Genomic DNA, 20,158 nt, shown 5'->3' with positions numbered 1-20,158 from the left:
CATTCTCAACATATTGTCCCGCACTACATTCGTAGTGCCCCCCCCACTCCAAATTATACTCATTACTCGTGGTGCGTTGCCAATTCCCGTAAGAGTTCGGGCACTGTTTGTGCATTCGCACAGAAGAAGAAGGTGAGCCTCAGATGGATAGAGCATCTGCCACGTAAGCAGGAGATCCCGGGTTCGAGTCCCGGTCGCAGCACACATTTTCATCTGTCCCCACTGACGTATGTCAACGCCTGTAAGCAGCTAAGGGTGTTCATTTCATTGTAATTTCATTCTAATGAGCAGCATGGTCACCAATGGTATCTGTTCTTTCAGACATGTCCGAAAGAACAGATACCATCTTAGTGTATATATATATATATATAGAGGAAGTTGGTGTCAGCAAATGTCTACAGGGGCGCCTGATTGCTATTACACAGAGTTAGCACAAAGAAACTATATTTATTTCATAAATACTCCCCCAATAGATGAGTCCTACATGAGGAACAAAACTCAAATTTGTACTGCTGATGTCTGAGTCTAAGTTCTTCAGAGATGTTTGTATAGTGAAGGAACTTGACATTCACAAACCAGGCACCTATGACAATTCACACAGCTTACCGAATAAAGACCATGAGAAGAGCTGATGGGTAAAGGTTAAAATTTTGTTAAAGAATTTCTTCTAGCAATTTGCAGCTCCATTAAATAAAACAGAAAATAAAAACCTAGAGTGCCCTGGTCCACACCGCAAAGAAAACTGAGAACTCATATCACCCTTGCATCACAAGACATGTGGAAACACTGAGCTAATGAGACACTGCTTGGAGGCAGTTTTCTAATTGCAATACTGGTTGCTGAGCCTCGTAATGCAATGTTAACAATAAGAACAGTTGTTACTTATGTTAAGTACAAGATACCTGGAGTCTAAAAATTAAGTTTTTTGTCTCAGTGTCTCATATTACATGAAGATTACGTCACATCAGTCATCGAAGTGGAAACAGAATGCCAAGTGAATTTAATGGAACAATTCAGGACCATATGCAGAAGTAAATACACTGTCACAGTGTTTCAAAATATTTGCAATGATGGTGCCAATTCCTAGCTGTGCTATGGGCAGCTATGTGGTGAAGGGCTTGTGGTGCTCGTCTTGCATGGCTTCTCAGAGGGAAGGTGCGAGCATATTTGGTTTTTATGCAGCAATATCTCCTTATACTTTCTAACTTCACCTTGCGGCTATCTCTATTTAAGGCATCCAATTACATTTAATCTAGAATTTCTCATTTTTGAAGCATTCCAGCACAAAAGGGGCTGTTAACTCCAGTGTTATATAATTTCAGTGTAGGGATAGCAAAGCTAGTAATATCAGTATCTGCTCATGTGGCCTGCAGCCGTGAAATATTGAGGTATATGATTTTCCATCAGGACCACAATTTTCCCAAAATACAAAGGAATAAAGCACTTACTTCGATAGTTTACAAAGCAAATTTATTTCAATGGAATAAGAAGTAAATGGAAATCAACCTTGCTCCACACATCATGAAGTATAAGATATCAAACATTTTCCCCTTGACATCGACTGAGTCTAGGTGCACTCTTCTGCCACATACAAAATGAATTCCACAGCTACTACAAGAATGCTAATTGGGATGCAAGAAGAAATGCAGTTAACTAGTTATTTGATGCCACAAAGTAAGCAATTCATCTGAGGTCTCAGGAAAGAGGAAACTGAAAATTATGTTGATTAACACAGAAACTCAATGATAAATGTTGGCAATGTGCACTGTATTGCATATTTTTTTCAATTTTAGGTCTGCACCTGCAATGCATAGTAACTAGCCTGTTCATTGCTTTTGTAATGTTCCCTTCTTATCTGGCCTCTAAAGGATGAAAAGGAACCATGTCCAAGACACTGATGGTTTCTTCAAAACTTTCCAGTGACTTTTTTGTGTGTTGCTGCTGGTACTCCCAAAGCGGACCACCATGCCCGCTCACATGAGATATTGCATTGAGGTTGCCAAAAGGCTTATGAACTCTATTCCAAATATAATGTCACAGGTGGAACATACACTTGATTACCCAGAATTTCCACATTAACTGTGTAAATAAAAGCAAGAAGAAACCATTATTTATCTATTGGAATATTTCATGCGAACAGCAGAACAAAATTATCAAACATAGTCTTCCATTTTCTGTTTTAACACTACAACCAGCAGCCAAGCCGACTGTAAACATTGGGGGTGCTCACAAATTTGTAGCTATCTGTAGTAGTGGAAGAGTCCGTACTACATATTTAACTGTTGAGTAATATACTATGACACAGATTTATCTGTCGTCACAGTGTTAAATCAACAGAAATAGTTGCAGCATTCTGCTTGTGTCATCGGCCTCCCATTATAGTATATTCTTACTGAGCTTTTCCTACTGCCCTGGGAAAACGATGCCGAGGTAAATGCGTGCATTCTGTAAGCGAAACATCCAACATTCCTTTCTTCCCGGTTCAATGGTCATGTGCATCAGAACCAAATAGACATATAAAAGCTCTTTCAAGTGAAGCAATAATGATAATGTAGTCAAGGCACAAAGGAATCAATGACGTTAGCATCCAATGGACACTGATTTGAATCAATGGGGGAAGTTGGAAATTTGTGCTGCACCAGGACTCGAACCCAGATTTCCAGCTTACTAGGCAGATACACTGATCACAGAGCCATCTGGACACTGTGATGATCACAATTGCAAGTACAACTGCATGCCTCCCATCAGACCCAAAATTCTCAACTTATCCACACACTACTGCTGTATTGCCCCATGTCCATTATCTTCATTACTCATGCCATTTCGCCAATTCCCATAAGAGCTCAAGCGTTGTGTGGATTGGCACTGAAGTGATCAACTGGTTGTCCTCACTTTATTATATATGTGGTGTCTGTTGGTTTGGACATGGTATGCTAAGGTAATCTGTGCAGTTGGGATGACCATTCTGTCTGCATGGCACAGTGGACAGTGCATTTGCCTAAGAAGCAGGAGACCTGGGTTCAAATCCTGGTCTGGCACAAATTTTCACCTTTCTCCATTGCTTTAAATTAATGCCCACTGGCAGCTAATGTCATTCATTTATTTGTGTCTTGATTGATTCCTTAGCGAAAGAACAAACACAATGTATATAAATAATAATAGCAACAATAACAAATTAATCATAAATTAAGTTTATTGCATTACAGATGAACATTGATAATTAAAAATAAAAATGTCCTCACTGTTGTCCACAGCCTGCTCCAGCCAGCCCTCTGTAGAGCTGCACTACCAGATGCCAATCTAAGGGATTGCTTCAAACCAACAGCAGATTACACCACTGAAAAATACAAATGAGTTGCATACTTTTCCTCTTTGGCCTGCGGTTAAAGCTTCTCTTAACAAAACTGAAAATGTGTGCAAAATAACCTAGTCCAAAATGTCAAGAAACAGTAAGAAACTACACACTGTTAACAAATGGAATGTATCTACATCTGGTCTTATCTCACACACAACAAGAATATCAGGAATACCTCCAAAATGTGGAGATTGAGAGAGGACTATTACACTGATGCCACATATGGATTCACAGGGAAAAACTGAAGGGATGACTACTGAAGCAGAAATAAAACAGAAGAACTAGGCAAATATGCAGTTGTGCATTTTCGTATGATTTTTGCCTCCAGCTCTACCATAGGCAATGCATACCGACAAGCTTATTCATGGTTTCCATAATTTTTCCCATCTTTTTTGAGTCCCAAGGTGATGAAAAAAATACATTTTCATGTCACTGACAGTTGCTTTGAATCTCTTCAGAGACTTTCTCTTGTTTTGTTGGTAATTTAACTTAGTAGTCACAGAACAGGTGACTATAGCTCCTCCTGTGAGGTTGCCAGAAGACCTGTGTTTAAGATTTGTCACTTATTTATGATAGCAGCTCAATGCAAGTATATCAACAGGTACTGACAAGATACAGCTTTTGCAGGAAAACTGGAACTGATTTCGAAAGCAGCTACCATTTCAGAAACTGAGTGCTACAGAGCTTAGCAGACAAGGCACTGCTGCAGTAATAGCTGATATCTTATTTACATTGTACCTTTATTTATGTAAGATATATTTCAACTGTGTACAATCTGACACATTCCATATCATAAATATGTTACTCATCCTTAACATGTAAAACACAATTTTCTGTTAACTGATTGTGCTGTTGGTTAGTTGATTTTTATTTACACTGTATCTTTTTATTCTATTTATACAAGTTATATTTGAACTATGTAGAATCTGACATGTTCCATATCCTTGCGATTCACTCACTACCAGGATCTACGGAACATGAAATGAAATAAAATAAAATAAAAACACTCCTTCTTTGCCATAATGGAAGCTGAGGAGTTAGCATGCGATGTGAAAGATGAGAGTAGGGGAAGTTTCTGCATGAAATGACCTTTTTGGAAGTAAAACAGTCTGCATTACTAACGCAATGTGATATCTTCAGTAGGAATTAGTAAGAAAATTTCATCAAGATGAGAAGCAAAATTCAAGCAAATTTAGTAGGATCAATCGGACCCACATCCGCAAATCACTATTGTGACAACAGAGTTGTCAAACAATGCCTGTCACATTTCAGACTCTCGAGTACACTAGTGGCAAGAGGAATTCGTTTTCGTCACTGGAATTGTGCATGACTGGATCCAGAGATGTAATTTATTGGGAGCCACTGCTCCCCAGATTTCAGATATGTTGGTGTGGCAAGCTGTCTAAAGAGAGTATAAAACAGGATAATATTCCAACGAGAGTTTTTCCCATTTCTGTGACATTGATCATGATACCATTCAAATATCTTTGATGTTAGCATATTTATCTCTTGAGAAAAGTTGTTCTCGCTTTTACCTGTCTACACTTTATATTCGTTTTACTTCTGCCATCATCGGCTACTTTGCTGCTTACATAGCAAAACTGTAATGTTTACTGTGTGGTCACTAAGGAAACAATGTCAATAAATGCAAACAGCATCTGGTGAATGAGCTTTTCACTTTGCAATACACTTTAGACTGAAATAAACAAAATAAGAGCAAGAGGTTTACCATCTTGAACGTAGGCGGGGTTGGTGCAGTACTTTGAAGTTGGTAGAGTTTCCTCCCAATTTACTACCCAATTGCTCCTAAAGTAATTTTTGTTATAACAAAAAATATTGGTACACTCATATGAGAATTCCTGTCAAGGTGTAATCGTTAAAATACCTTGCTACATTAGATAATATTCAATGTGTGTCTAAACTTACTATCAGCCCATCTCTTGATGATGTACTGAATGTATTCTGAACTTCTCCCACTGTTACCTGCCTAATTGATTTCATAAAGTGTTTTGTTGTATGCCAAGTAGAACTACGTGCATATAGCTCTTCACTGTTGTAGAGCATTAAATGGTATCAGCTGCTAGTTGCTCTGCACAATGATTGGTAAATGAAGGTCGTCCCATGCATAAGCTACTCCTATATTCATCACTCACATTGTGAGCTATCTACCTTGGCTTCAATTACAGCACTGAGAGAGTATTTACAGCAGCAGTGCCTTGTCCACATAGTTGTGAAGTGCTCAATTTCTGGAATGGGAGCTTCTTTTGAAATCAGTTCCAATATTTTCTGCAAAAGACTTATCTTAACCAGTTCCTTTCAATACTAATTTAATTGAGCTGCTGTCACAAGTTACATAACGGATCTTAACACTCTGTGTCATATGTATTCTTGCAATCTCACAGCAGTAGCCATAGTTGCCTGCTTACCAAATACCATGTTACATCACCAACAAAACAAGAGAAAGTCTCTCAACAGATTCAAAGCAACTCTCAGTGACAAAAATCTGTATTTTTTCCATCATCTTGGGAATCAAAGAAGATGAAAAAAGTTATGGAAACAATAAACAAGCTTGTTAATATGCATTACCTATGGTAGATATTTTATTTCTGCTTCAGTAATCATCCATTCAGTTTCTGCCTGTGAATCCAAAACCCGTTTTATTACTCTGTGGCATCAATGTCTTAGTAATTTCTCAATCTTCACATTTTGGTGATATTCCTGATATTCTAGTTGTGTATGAGACAAGACCGAATGTATATACAGTCTGTCTGATGTCAACAAGTGTGTAGTATCTTACGTTCCTTGACAATTTGGGCAAGGTCATTTTGCACACATTTTTAGTTTTGTTAAAATAAGCTTTCACCGCAGGCTGAATGGGATAAGTCTGCAACTCATTTGTATTTTTCAATGGTGTAATCTGCTGCTGGTTTGAAGCTGTCCCTTAGATCAGTGTCTGGTGGCGGAGCTCAATGGAGGGCTGGCTGGAGCAGGCAATGGATAGCAGCGAGGAAATTGTGAGCTGTCCATGAAGTTCTTCATATTGTTCATACAGATGAGACTTGGCAGTGTTGCTGACGACATTTGGCACCTCGTGATCGTTCACCTGCTTTCAGGATTGGTGCCGAGTGATCCTGCTTGTTCTGTAACATTTTCATTTCATACCGACGAGGTAATCTGAATAGTCATTACATTTGTGTAAAATCAAGATTGTAAATTTAATTTTTCAACCCTAGGAAGGTAATTCTATGCTTAAATTTCAATCGGTTTTCTATTTCATGTTGTGAACTGTCTGCATTCACTACCACCATAGCAACTGCACATAGGTAAACAAAGCAGTGTTATGTTTCCCCCGAGGTGCCATGCTCATCTCAATCTAAGCGAAGAGTAGTTGCTCATTCTGATCTCACTGGACTACCGAGGTGCATTGCTTGCTTTTTTTTCCCCCCTGTCAATAATCACATTGGAATTAAGCAACAAAATGCTAAAAAAAATTTTCATCGCGGCAACTGAAGATTAGCCTATTTTTATTTTTAATCATCAGCCTTTTTCTGTAATGCAATAAAATTTATTAATAATCAGTTTGTTATTGTTACTATTATTAATCTTATTCCTTCACTCACAATAATGTTCTTACCCGTATTTGGTACCGATGCAAATGATCAGTGAACCTGGAAGAAGGGAATGTTGGATGTTGCGCAATGCAGACTACACACAGTTACCTTGGCATCATGCTTCCAGGCCAATATGAAAAGCCCGATAAAAAAAGATGACAACTGGAGGTTGGTGACACAGGCAGAACACTGCAACAATTTGTGTTGATTTCACACTGTAATGGCAGATAAATCCATTCATCACAGTATATTATTCAAAATCTGCACATGAGGTATGAACTCTGCCACCGCTACAGATAACTACAAATTTATGACCATGCCCACAGTTTACCATTGTCTTAGCTGCTGGTTATAGTGCTACACATGTACACAGAAGCCAATGTTTCATAACATGCTGGTGTCCGAATGAGTTATGCCAATGTACAGGATGATTATAATTACAGTTAAACATTCAAAACACTGCAGAAATAGCACCACTGGTCAGAATGATGTCAAATTGCAATGGAATATTATTGGAGAAGGGGAAAAACATACAGAAGAAGAAATAAAAAGTAGTGTGAAAATTCATCAATAGATGGCGCAGTATGTGTCAGAATACGTAAATGAAAACACCTGTCATGCGCATGACCCATTGAAATTGGTATAAACAAACCGGGTACACGGCTTTTCCTCCCTTCACATCTGTGACATTCGCTATGACAGTCTCAATGCAGCATTCCACTCTGCTTGTAAAGCTGTATTACAAGAATGATGACTGTGCATACGTCACTTAGCAGAAGTTCTAGACACTGAAGGGTTTGAAAAAAGGCGCTGGTCGTATGACTGCCGTGGGTCTGGAGAAAATGATTCGGAAATTCGAAAAGATGAGTTCTTTAGGTGTGCAACCTGGTAGAGTGAGGAAATGAATTAATTCAATGCCAGTGGAAGCAGTGGTCACAGTAATGCAAGAGAGGACGAGTGGTGGTGTGCAAACGTGTAGTGCACGGAGAATTGCCCGAACACTGGACATACCCATGAGCATGGTGCATAAAATCCTATAAAACATCCTTATTTGCTATCCATTCAAAATTACCCATGTACACAAGTTGCTTACTGTTGACCTGCCAACAAGAGAGACCTTTGCTTTACAATTTCTTGCTCACATGGAAGTGGACAACGATTGGCCGTAGAAGATTTTGTGGACAGACAAAGCCCCCTTCCATCTAACAGGATATGTAAATACACAGAATTGTCCAATATGGGCAATGGAAAATCCACACACAAATCAACCACTACCACTTCATCCTGGAAAGCTCACACGGTGGTGCGGGTTTATGGCATCATATATCATATGGCCATATTTTTTCGAAGAGACAGGTGCTCCTGGTCATGTTACATGTACCGTCACTAGTAAGCACTATGAGTGTCTTTTGCACAACCATGTCATTCAAGCTCTCCAACAGTGTGGATGTGTGGACGGGATCATTTTCGCGCAAAATGGCGATCCTCCGCACACTGCAAATCCAGTTAAGCAGCTGCTGAAGTATCATTTCCAAAACGCTAGAATTATCAGCTGCCATTTCCCTACAGCCTGGCCGTCCCAATCAGCTGGTCTTAATCAGTATGACTTCTGGCTGTGGGGCTATCTGAAAGAAGTTCTGTTCAGCGTTCTGATTGCAAACTTAGCTGAATTGAAGGCACAAATTGTGCAACACATTCTGAATGTGACCCCGGAAACACTTCGATCAGTTGTGGAACATGCTGTTTTTCAATTTCATCTTGTTGCAGAAAACAGTGTACAGCATATTGAACATGTTCTGCGACAGTGACATGGAAATTAATAACCCGATTCGATTTTGATTGATGTGGTTTTTGGCCTTGGGACAATTAAAAAACGATTTTTTCCATCCAAAATGACATGACCTTGCCGTGGTGGGTGTACTTACGTAACTAACAATATCACACCTGTACACCCATGCACACTGAGTGGTACAGTTTGTTTAACATCAAACGTACACCTTAGGCATTGTTGTATGATTCAGTTGCCATTTGTAGTCGACCTCTATTAAATTATGATGCTTACAGCACCATATATTGCTACATTCTGTAACTATTTATTTTTCTTCTACCATACTTTTACCCCTTCTCAAACAATATTTCACTGCAATTTGATGCCATTCTGACCAGTGGCGTTATTTTTACAGTGGTTTCAAAGTTTAACTTTAATTATAATCACCTTGTATAATGAATACACGCTGAAGCAATGAATTAAAATATGTACCAATGCCAGGGTTTGAATCAAAGTCTCCTGCTCAGTAGGCTGATGCACTACCAGCTCTGCCACCCTGGCACTGCGGCTAACACAGCTACACAGATTACCCTTGTACAGTTTCTTCTTGCTTTTATTTACATAGCTACGTAAACTAACATGGAAAGTCCAGGTAATAAAGAGGGTGTTTAACTTGTGACATTTAGTTTCAAATAGAATTCATAAGCCTTACTGTAACCACGATCCAACACCTCATGCGAGCAGGCACAGTGGTCTGCTTCAGGAGTGTATTAAGCAACAACATACAAAAGAAGTCACTGGAAAGATTTGAAAGAACAATCAGTGATATGGATATGGACTCTTTCCATCATTTAGGGATCAAACAAGAATGGAACATTATGAAAGCAATGAACAGGCCTTCTCTGTGCGATAGCAATGGAGATACTATTGAAGACAGTGCTGCCAAAGCAGAGCTACTAAACACAGCCTTTCGAAATGCCTTCACAAATAAGATGAAGTAAGTATTCCACAATTCAAATCAACAACAGCTGTCAACATGAGTAACGTAGACGTAAATATCCTTGGAGTAGTGAAGTAACTTAAATCACTTAATACAAGCAAGTCATCTGGTACAGACTGTATACCAATTATGTTCCTTTCAGAGTATGCTGATGCAATAGCTCCATCCTTAACAATCATATACAACTGTTCGCTCGACGAAAGATCCGTACCCAAAGACTGGAAAGTCGTACAGGTCACACTGGTAGTAGGAGTAATCCAGCAAATTACAGACCCATATTATTAACGTTGATATGCAGCAGGATTTTGGAACATAAATTGTGTTTGAACACTATGAATTACCTCAAAGAAAAAGGTCTATTGACACACAGTCAACATGGATTTAGAAAACATCGTTCTTGTGAAACACAACTAGCTCTTTACTGGCATGAAGTGTTGAGTGCTATTGACAAGGGTTTCAGATTGATTCTGTATTTATGGATTTCCGGAAGCCTTTTGAAACTGTACCATAGAAGCAACTTTTAATGAAATTGCGTGCTTATGGAATATCATCTCAATTATGTGACTGGATTTGTGATTTCCTGTCAGAGAGGTCACAGTTTGTAGTAATTAACGGAAAGTCATTGAGTGCAACAGAAGTAATTTCGGGTGTTTCCCAAGGTAGTGTTATAGGCCCTTTGCTGTTCTATATCTATATAAATGATTTGGGAGACAATATGAACAGCTGTCTTCAGTTGTTTGCAGGTGACACTGTCGTTTATTGACTAATGAAGTCATCAGAAGATCAAAAGAAATTGCAAAACTATTTAGAAAACATATCTGTATGTAAGCAAAAATTGGCAATTGACCCTAAATAAAGAAAAATGTGAGGTCATTCACATGAGTGCTAAAAGAAATCCATTAAACATTGGTTACACGGTAAATCAGTCAAATCTAATGGCCATAAATTCAACAAATACCTATGAATTACAATTACGAACAACTTAAATTGGAAGGAACACACAAAATATTGTAGAGAAGGCTAACCGAAAACTGCATTTTATTGGCAGGACACTTAGAAAACGTAAAAGATCTAATAAGGAGACCGCTTACACCACACTTGCTACACTACGCTTGTCCGACCTCTTTTAAAATATTGCTGTGTGGTGTGGGATCCTAACCAGATAGGATTGATGGAGTACATCGAGAAAGTTCAAAGAAGGGCAGCACATTTTGTATTATGACGAAATAGGGGCGATGGACATCATTAAAACAAAGGCGTTTTTCGTTGCCGAGGAATCTTCTCATGAAATTCCAATCACCAACATTCTCCCCTGAATGCAAAAATATTTTGTTGACACTGACCTACATAGGGAGAAATGATCACCATGATAAAATAAGGGAAATCAGAGTTTGTACGGAAAGATATAGGGTCTTTTTTTTGTGTGCAATACGAGATTGGAATAATACAGAATTGTGAAGGTGGTTCAATGAACCCTCCGTCAGACGCTTAAATGTGATTTACAGAGTATGGAGTATGCATTGTATTTATAGATCTCAAGGTGGAAAGCATGTGAAGAGGGAGCAATGCATATGACCCATATCTACAGTTTAATCAAATGAAATTGGTTCCAGAGAACTTTTCAAGTCTCAAGCATCTATGATGTATATATGCAGAGTGAAGCAATGAATGAAAATTGTACCAAGACCCGGATCTGAAACCAAGTCTCCTGCTAACTAGGCATTTGTGCCTAATGAGTATTCCTGTCTTGGTGCAAATTTTCATTCATCGCTTTAGTCTGCATATACGTATATCATTTGCAGATTAGTTTACATGTTAATCAATATAATTTTCAGTTTCTTCTGTTCTGTATCCTCAAATGAATTGATTACTGTGTAGCACCACATAATTAATTAACTGCATTTTTCTCGCTTCCATCCAAACCAACATACTTCTGCATTCTTATGGTAGTGCTCCCTGCCGCCGTTGGATAAGCAGCTGCAGCAGCAAGTCGTATACTCCTAGCTCACTCATTTGTTACATAGTTTAATTCTTAATTTCTTTGCGTGTTTTTGGTACTTGCATTGTTTAATTCATAAATTTCGGGCGTATTATAGTATTTGAGAGTTGTAGCATCGCGTTTTAGTACCTGAATAGTGTAAATTCGCGTAGTCTCCTTCTGCCGCCGAGCAGTGTCAGCAGTGCTCAAGTAGCAACATTACTGCATTTACTAGGCAATCTTGTATTTTAATAACCGTTTAAATTATGTCGATTTGTTTGCTCTCTCTGTAGATTAGTTCAGACGTTCTTTGCAAAACAGTTTTTAGCATGGATGGGGACTGCAACTGCTGTGTTCGGATGCAGGCTGAGTTGGCATCCCTTCGCTCCCAGCTTCAGGCAGTGTTGGCTTCGGTCACACAGCTTGAGGCTGTTGCCAATGGGCATCACTGTGGGGGTCCGGATGGGGGTTTGTCGGGGACGGCCAGCTCGTCCCACGCATCCCCGATCGGACTACGACTGTGGTTGCTCGGGATACTGCCCGCATTGAGGCTGATCCCTCACCTGTGGTAGAGTGGGAGGTCGTTTCAAGGTGTGGCAGGGGGCGAAAGACATTCCGGAGGGCTGAACGGAAGGCCTCTCCAGTTTGTCTGACGAACCGGTTTCAGGCTCTGTCTCAGGCTGATACTGATCTTCGGCCTGACATGGCTGCTTGTCCTGTTCCAGAGGTTGCCCATCAGTCTGCAAGATCCGGGCGGTCGCAGAGGGTGGGCTTACTGGTAGTTGGGAGCTCCAACGTCAGGCGCGTAATGGGGCCCCTTAGGGAAATGGCAGCAAGAGAGGGGAAGAAAACCAATGTGCACTCCGTGTGCATACCGGGGGGAGTCATTCCAGATGTGGAAAGGGTCCTTCCGGGTGCCATGAAGGGTACAGGGTGCACCCATCTGCAGGTGGTCGCTCATGTCGGCACCAATGATGTGTGTCGCTATGGATCGGAGGAAATCCTCTCTGGCTTCCGGCGGCTATCTGATTTGGTGAAGACTGCCAGTCTCGCTAGTGGGATGAAAGCAGAGCTCACCATCTGCAGCATCGTCGACAGGACTGACTGCGGACCTTTGGTACAGAGCCGAGTTGAGGGTCTGAATCAGAGGCTGAGACGGTTCTGCGACCGTGTGGGCTGCAGATTCCTCGACTTGCGCCATAGGGTGGTGGGGTTTCGGGTTCCGCTGGATAGGTCAGGAGTCCACTACACGCAACAAGCGGCTACACCGGTAGCAGGGGTTGTGTGGCGTGGGCTGGGCGGTTTTTTAGGTTAGATGGCCTTGGGCAAGTACAGAAAGGGCAACAGCCTGAACGGGTGTGGGGCAAAGTCAGGACATGCGGGGACCAAGCAGCAATCGGTATTGTAATTGTCAACTGTCAAAGCTGCGTTGGTAAAGTACCAGAACTTCAAGCGCTGATAGAAAGCACTGAAGCTGAAATCGTTATAGGTACAGAAAGCTGGCTTAAGCCAGAGATAAATTCTGCCGAAATTTTTACAAAGGTACAGACAGTGTTTAGAAAGGATAGATTGCATGCAACCGGTGGTGGATTGTTCGTCGCTGTTAGTAGTAGTTTATCCTGTAGTGAAGTAGAAGTGGATAGTTCCTGTGAATTATTATGGGTGGAGGTTACACTCAACAACCGAGCTAGGTTAATAATTGGCTCCTTTTACCGTCCTCCCGACTCAGCAGCATTAGTGGCAGAACAACTGAGAGAAAATTTGGAATACATTTCACATAAATTTTCTCAGCATGTTATAGTCTTAGGTGGAGATTTCAATTTACCAGATATAGACTGGGACACTCAGATGTTTAGGACGGGTGGTAGGGACAGAGCATCGAGTGACATTTTACTGAGTGCACTATCCGAGAATTACCTCCAGCAATTAAACAGAGAACCGACTCGTGGAGATAACATCTTGGACCTACTGATAACAAACAGACCCGAACTTTTCGACTCTGTATGTGCAGAACAGGGAATCAGTGATCATAAGGCCGTTGCAGCATCCCTGAATATGGAAGTTAATAGGAATATAAAAAAAGGGAGGAAGGTTTATCTGTTTAGCAAGAGTAATAGAAGGCAGATTTCAGAATACCTAACAGATCAAAACGAAAATTTCTGTTCCGACACTGACAATGTTGAGTGTTTATGGAAAAAGTTCAAGGCAATCGTAAAATGCGTTTTAGACAGGTACGTGCCGAGTAAAACTGTGAGGGACGGGAAAAACCCACTGTGGTACAACAACAAAGTTAGGAAACTACTGCAAAAGCAAAGACAGCTTCACTCCAAGTTTAAACGCAGCCAAAACCCCTCAGTCAAACAGAAGCTGAACGATGTCAAAGCTAGCGTAAGGAGGGCTATGCGTGAAGCGTTCAGTGAATTCGAAAGTAAAATTCTATGTACCGACTTGACAGAAAATCCTAGGAAGTTCTGGTCTTACGTTAAATCAGTAAGTGGCTCGAAACAGCATATCCAGACACTCCGGGATGATGATGTCATTGAAACAGAAGATGACACGCGTAAAGCTGAAATACTAAACACCTTTTTCCAAAGCTGTTTCACAGAGGAAGACCGCACTGCAGTTCCTTCTCTAAATCCTCGCACAAACGAAAAAATGGCTGACATCGAAATAAGTGTCCAAGGAATAGAAAAGCAACTGGAATCACTCAATAGAGGAAAGTCCACTGGACCTGACGGGATACCAATTCGATTCTACACAGAGTACGCGAAAGAACTTGCCCCCCTTCTAACAGCCGTGTACCGCAAGTCTCTAGAGGAACGGATGGTTCCAAATGATTGGAAAAGAGCACAGGTAGTCCCAGTCTTCAAGAAGGGTCGTCGAGCAGATGCGCATAACTATAGACCTATATCTCTGACGTCGATCTGTTGTAGAATTTTAGAACATGTTTTTTGCTCGAGTATCATGTCGTTTTTGGAAACCCAGAATCTACTATGTAGGAATCAACATGGATTCCGGAAACAGCAATCGTGAGAGACCCAACTCGCTTTATTTGTTCATGAGACCCAGAAAATATTAGATACAGTCTGCCAGGTAGATGCTATTTTTCTTGACTTCCGGAAGGCGTTCGATACAGTTCCGCACTGTCACCTGATAAACAAAGTAAGAGCCTACAGAATATCAGACCAGCTGTGTGGCTGGATTAAAGAGATTTTAGCAAACAGAACACAGCATGTTGTTATCAATGGAGAGACGTCTACAGACGTTAAGGTAACCTCTGGCGTGCCACAGGGGAGTGTTATGGGACCATTGCTTTTCACAATATATATAAATGACCTAGTAGATAGTGTCGGAAGTTCCATGCGGCTTTTCGCGGATGATGCTGTAGTATACAGAGAAGTTGCAGCATTAGAAAATTGTAGCGAAATGCAGGAAGATCTGCAGCGGATAGGCACTTGGTGCAGGGAGTGGCAACTGACCCTTAACATAGACAAATGTAATGTATTGCGAATACATAGAAAGAAGGATCCTTTATTGTATGATTATATGATAGAGGAACAAACACTGGTAGCAGTTACTTCTGTAAAATATCTGGGAGTATGCATGCGGAACGATTTGAAGTGGAATGACCATATAAAATTAATTGTTGGTAAGGCGGGTACCAGGTTGAGATTCATTGGGAAAGTGCTTAGAAAATGTAGTCCATCAACAAAGGAGGTGGCTTACAAAACACTCGTTCGACCTATACTTGAGTATTGCTCATCAGTGTGGGATCTGTACCAGATCGGTTTGACGGAGGAGATAGAGAAGATCCAAAGAAGAGCGGCGTGTTTCGTCACAGGGTTATTTGGTAACCGTGATAGCGTTACGGAGATGTTTAATAAACTCAAGTGGCAGACTCTGCAAGAGAGGCGCTCTGCATCGCGGTGTAGATTGCTCGCCAGGTTTCGAGAGGGTGCGTTTCTGGATGAGGTACCGAATATATTGCTTCCCCCTACTTATACCTCCCGAGGAGATCACGAATGTAAAATTAGAGAGATTAGAGCGCGCACGGAGGCTTTCAGACAGTCGTTCTTCCCGCGAACCATACGCGACTGGAACAGGAAAGGGAGGTAATGACAGTGGCACGTAAGGTGCCCTCCGCCACACACCGTTGGGTGGCTTGCGGAGTATAAATGTAGATGTAGATGTAGTCGTGAAATTCTATTCGTGTGTGGCACAACACTGCACATAGACACAGTAAATTTTGAGGTGCAAAGTATCTGATACCTTACTGTTTCAAGGTGTGTGGGGCAAGGTCGATTTCCAGTTATGTTTTATTCCATTGAAATATTATGTCTATAGCTGTGCTTCTGCTGTTTTGCAATAGACAGCAGTTGTAGCAAGTTGTGGCGCATATGGTAGGTCATACATCTCGTACAATAAGCTTTTAATGATGGAAATAATCAATCTTTGACAATATAATGTAATTGGATGTATAAAAAATCTACTCACTAATTGGTGGCAGGAGAACACACATATAAAATGCTAAGTGCATTGTACGCAATAGAGATGAGAGGGGGCAGCAAAAAATAGACAGGTCAGAAATTGAAAGATGTCAAAAGCGAAAATGGAGTGAAGAAAGGAGTAGTTACTGTGAAGAAATGCTGAGATGGAAGAAATTAACATAAATTAAGGCCAGGTGGGTGGTGAGAAACAAGAATATGTTGCAGCACTAGTTCTCACATGTGGAGTTCTGAGAAACTGGTGTCTGGGGTAAGAATCCAGATGGCACGCATGGTGAATCAGTCACTGAGGTCATGACTGTCATGTTGTAGAGCGTGATCTGCATCGGGATGTTGTGCGTTGCCAGAAGACACCCATGCCTATGCCCATTCATCCTAACTGATAACTTGGTGGTAGTCATGCTGATGTAAAAGGCCGAAAAGTAGGGAGATGAGTGCAGGAGGAGCATAAGGTCTGAAAGGATATTGCATAGATTAGGAGGGTGATGAAAGGCTATTCTAGGTGTCGTGTGCAAAATCTCAGACAGAATGGATCTCACTTTAGGGCCTGAAATGAGATCAATTGTAAGATTTTGCCCACCACACGTAGAATAGCTTTTTGTCAGCCTCCCAATCAGCCAATATCCTTGTCAGATCCTATGTTCATTCTGCACCCATCTCCCTACCCTTTGGCTCCTACCCTTGTGACTGCCTCCACTGCACGACTTGCCCTATGCACCGTCCTACCACTACCTACACCAGTCCAGTAACTGACGAAACATATATTATCAAAGGGTCAGCCACCTGTGAAACAACACGTCATATATCCGCTGTTATGTAAACACTTTTCGGTCTTTTACATCAGCATGACTACCACCAAGTTATCAGTTAGGATGAATGGGCATAGGCAGAGGGTGTCTACTGGCAACACACAACATCGTGATGCAGATCACGCTCTACAACATGACAGTCATGACCTCAGTGACTGTTTCACCATGCGTGCCATCTGGATTCTTCCCCCAGACACCAGTTTCTCAGGACTCCACATGTGGGAACTAGTGCTGCACCATGTCCTTGTTTCTTGCTTCCCACCTGGCCTTAATTTATGTTAATTTCTTCCGTCTTAGCATTTCTTCACAGTAACTACTCCTTTCTTCACTCCATTTTAGCTTTCTATATCTTTCATTTTCTGACTTGTCTATTTTTTGCTGACCCCTTCAAACTCTATTACGTACAATGTGCTTAGCATTTCACTCATATTAACTCATTCATGATGTTTTACCAGTAATCTCTGTCTTGTATATTACCCTGTCTTCCACATTTAAGCTCTCAGATTTTCAAATCTTGTCTAGTGCAGTCCCCAACAATAAGTATTTCTTCTCATGCATCTAGTAAGTCTCCACTGACCCGGGGTTCTGGGCGACTTTTCTGAACTCTATCCCTTTCCTAAACCTCTCCAGCCTTTTCCTTCACCCTCTTCCTTCCCCTTCAACTCTTCTGTCAGAAGAAGGAGCCACTGGGTCCAAAAGCTTGTATACCTAAAACCTTTTTTCACCCAATAAGCTTAGGTATTTGTGCATATAACACTCTCAAAATATTAGTCAATCTGTGATTACATCACAAAATTATTGTCGACTGAATATGTCAACTTATGAGCCCAGTTCTCATCATTTGTAGGAAGTTCTAATTTTCTGCTTTAACATGAAGAACTATGTGGCTGAGGCTCATAAAATGCTGGGTAAGACCAATGGTGAGGAACTTATTAGTGAAAGAAAGTGCAGAGAATGGTTTAAACATTCCAAGAATGGTGATTTTGAAGTCTAAGGCAAATGTGGCAATGGAAGAGGGAGTTTTTGAAGCTACTAAACCAGATGGAAACAATCACAGGAGATTGTTATTGAAAGCAACTGACATGTTTGAGCTGAACACTGAAAGACAAATAGCCACCATACAGTGATAGACAGGAAAAAGTGATTTTGCAGCATGACAATGATTGAACCCATGTTGCAAAACCCATCAAAACATACTTGGAAACATTGAAATTGGAAGTCCTATTCCACCCGCTGTGTTCTCCAGCCACTGATCCCTCTGACTACCACCTTTTTTGATCAATGACATAAGGCCTGGCTGATCAGCAATTCTGGTCATATGAACAAGTGAAAAATTGGATTAATTTATGGACCTCCTCAAAAGACATCAATCTTTCCAATGCAGGATTTCTATGCTATCCAAAATATGGGTGAAAGTAGTGGCCAGTAATGGCCAATACTCTGAATCATAAATTTTTTATAATTTTCTGACAATGAAGCCTCAAACATTTTTTTTTAAAAAAAGTGTGAAAAACCATTGTAGACCTAATAAGTTTTCACTGTAAACTATCAAAGTCTGTTTTATTTATTTGTATTTTCAGAAAATTGTAATTGAGATGGAAAATTATGTACCTCAATATTTCACATGTTGATGCTGCATGATCAGAAACTGATATCACTAGCTTTGCTATCCCTGCACTGAAATTATATAATACTGGTGTTAACAGCCCTGGCCATACTGGAACGCTTGAAAAATGAGAAATTCTACATTAAATATAATTGAACGCCTTAAACAGAGATAGTTGCAAGGCCATTTTGTTGTGCTACATTAACTTGGCATTCCCTTTCTACCTCAAGGACTTATGCTACATAATCCCATAATCCTCACGTATGGCAACACACTGATTTATTGATTGATTTCTTTACTAATCTGTAAAATAATTTACACTGCATAAATTTCATCATTCAAATGCTGAAAAATCAACAGCTTAAAATTAATTTCTTACAAAGTGCAGTTGTCAATCAAATTTCTTTTGATCTAATTACTTTTGTATTTTAGTCTTAATTAATTACCATTTATGTACACACACACACACACACACACACACACACACACACAGTACTTATTAAATTAGGTAATCCGTTTTAATTCAGTTTCCCCATTACTGTATAAAACTTTTATTTTGTACATAATCTTTGAGTTTGGTTTAGAAAGAGCAAATAGTATCTATGTCCTTTACACATTGTGGTAATTTATTATTTAACTTGATGGCATTTTACAATAAACTCTGCTGACTTTTAACTTAATTTTTTCAGACAAGATGCCAATTACTGCTGTTTCTAGTTTTGTAACCATTTATTAAGCAATTTTTAACACTGTAGTCGATATTTTTTTTACATACATAACACACTGAAAAATATATTTGCTAGTGACAGTTAATATTTGAAGCATTTTAAAAAGTTTGAGGCAGTGAACAGTGTTGTCACACCTGGTCATCATACACACATACACAAATAGCTTGAATATTTTTCCTATTCACTACCCAAAAGTTTATGCATTAACTAATAACAGAATAAATATAAGCAAAATATACTGATCTGAAACACGAAATACAGCATTTGAGCACATGGCATGCTGTAGAGATTCTGTTACTAAGTATTTTTAACACACTTCCCACTTTATATGACAGTGAACATGCATTCCTAGAAATTTTGTGCTTTCCACACATTGTGTAAATTCATTCGTCTACACGATTTCTCTGTAAATTCCACTATTAAGTGCCAGACAGAGGGCTCATCCTACCATCTTCTAGTTACTTCTCTACCGTTCCCCTCTCAAACAGCACACAGGAAAAACTAGCACTTAAATCTTTCTTATTATATCATGATGATCATTTCTCCCTATGTAGGCAGGCACCAACAGAGTATTTTCGCAGTTGGATAAGAAAGTGGGTGACTGAAATTTCATGAGAATATCCTGCCTCAATGAAAACCATATTTGTTTTAATGATCGCATCCCAATTCACGTATCATGTCCATGGCACGCTCTCCCCTATTTTGTGATAATACAAAACAAGCTGCCGTTCTCTGAACTTTTCCGATGTCCTCTGTCAATCCCAATTGATACGGATCCCACATTGCAAATCAATACTT

General features: G+C 40.2%; 1 protein-coding gene across 1 annotated transcript in view; it reads right to left on the bottom strand.

Annotated features, from left to right (window-relative positions):
• LOC126471278 (DNA-binding protein RFX7) overlaps positions 1-20,158 on the bottom strand; it is a 138,325-nt gene that overhangs the window by 67,207 nt on the left and 50,960 nt on the right. The gene's annotated exons all lie outside the window — the stretch shown is intronic.

The sequence above is a fragment of the Schistocerca serialis genome, chromosome 3 (assembly GCF_023864345.2).
Source record: "Schistocerca serialis cubense isolate TAMUIC-IGC-003099 chromosome 3, iqSchSeri2.2, whole genome shotgun sequence".
In the NCBI taxonomy this organism is placed as follows: Eukaryota; Metazoa; Arthropoda; class Insecta; order Orthoptera; family Acrididae; genus Schistocerca; species Schistocerca serialis.
Note: the sequence above shows the minus strand (reverse complement) of the source record. Positions and strands in the feature narration are given on the sequence as shown.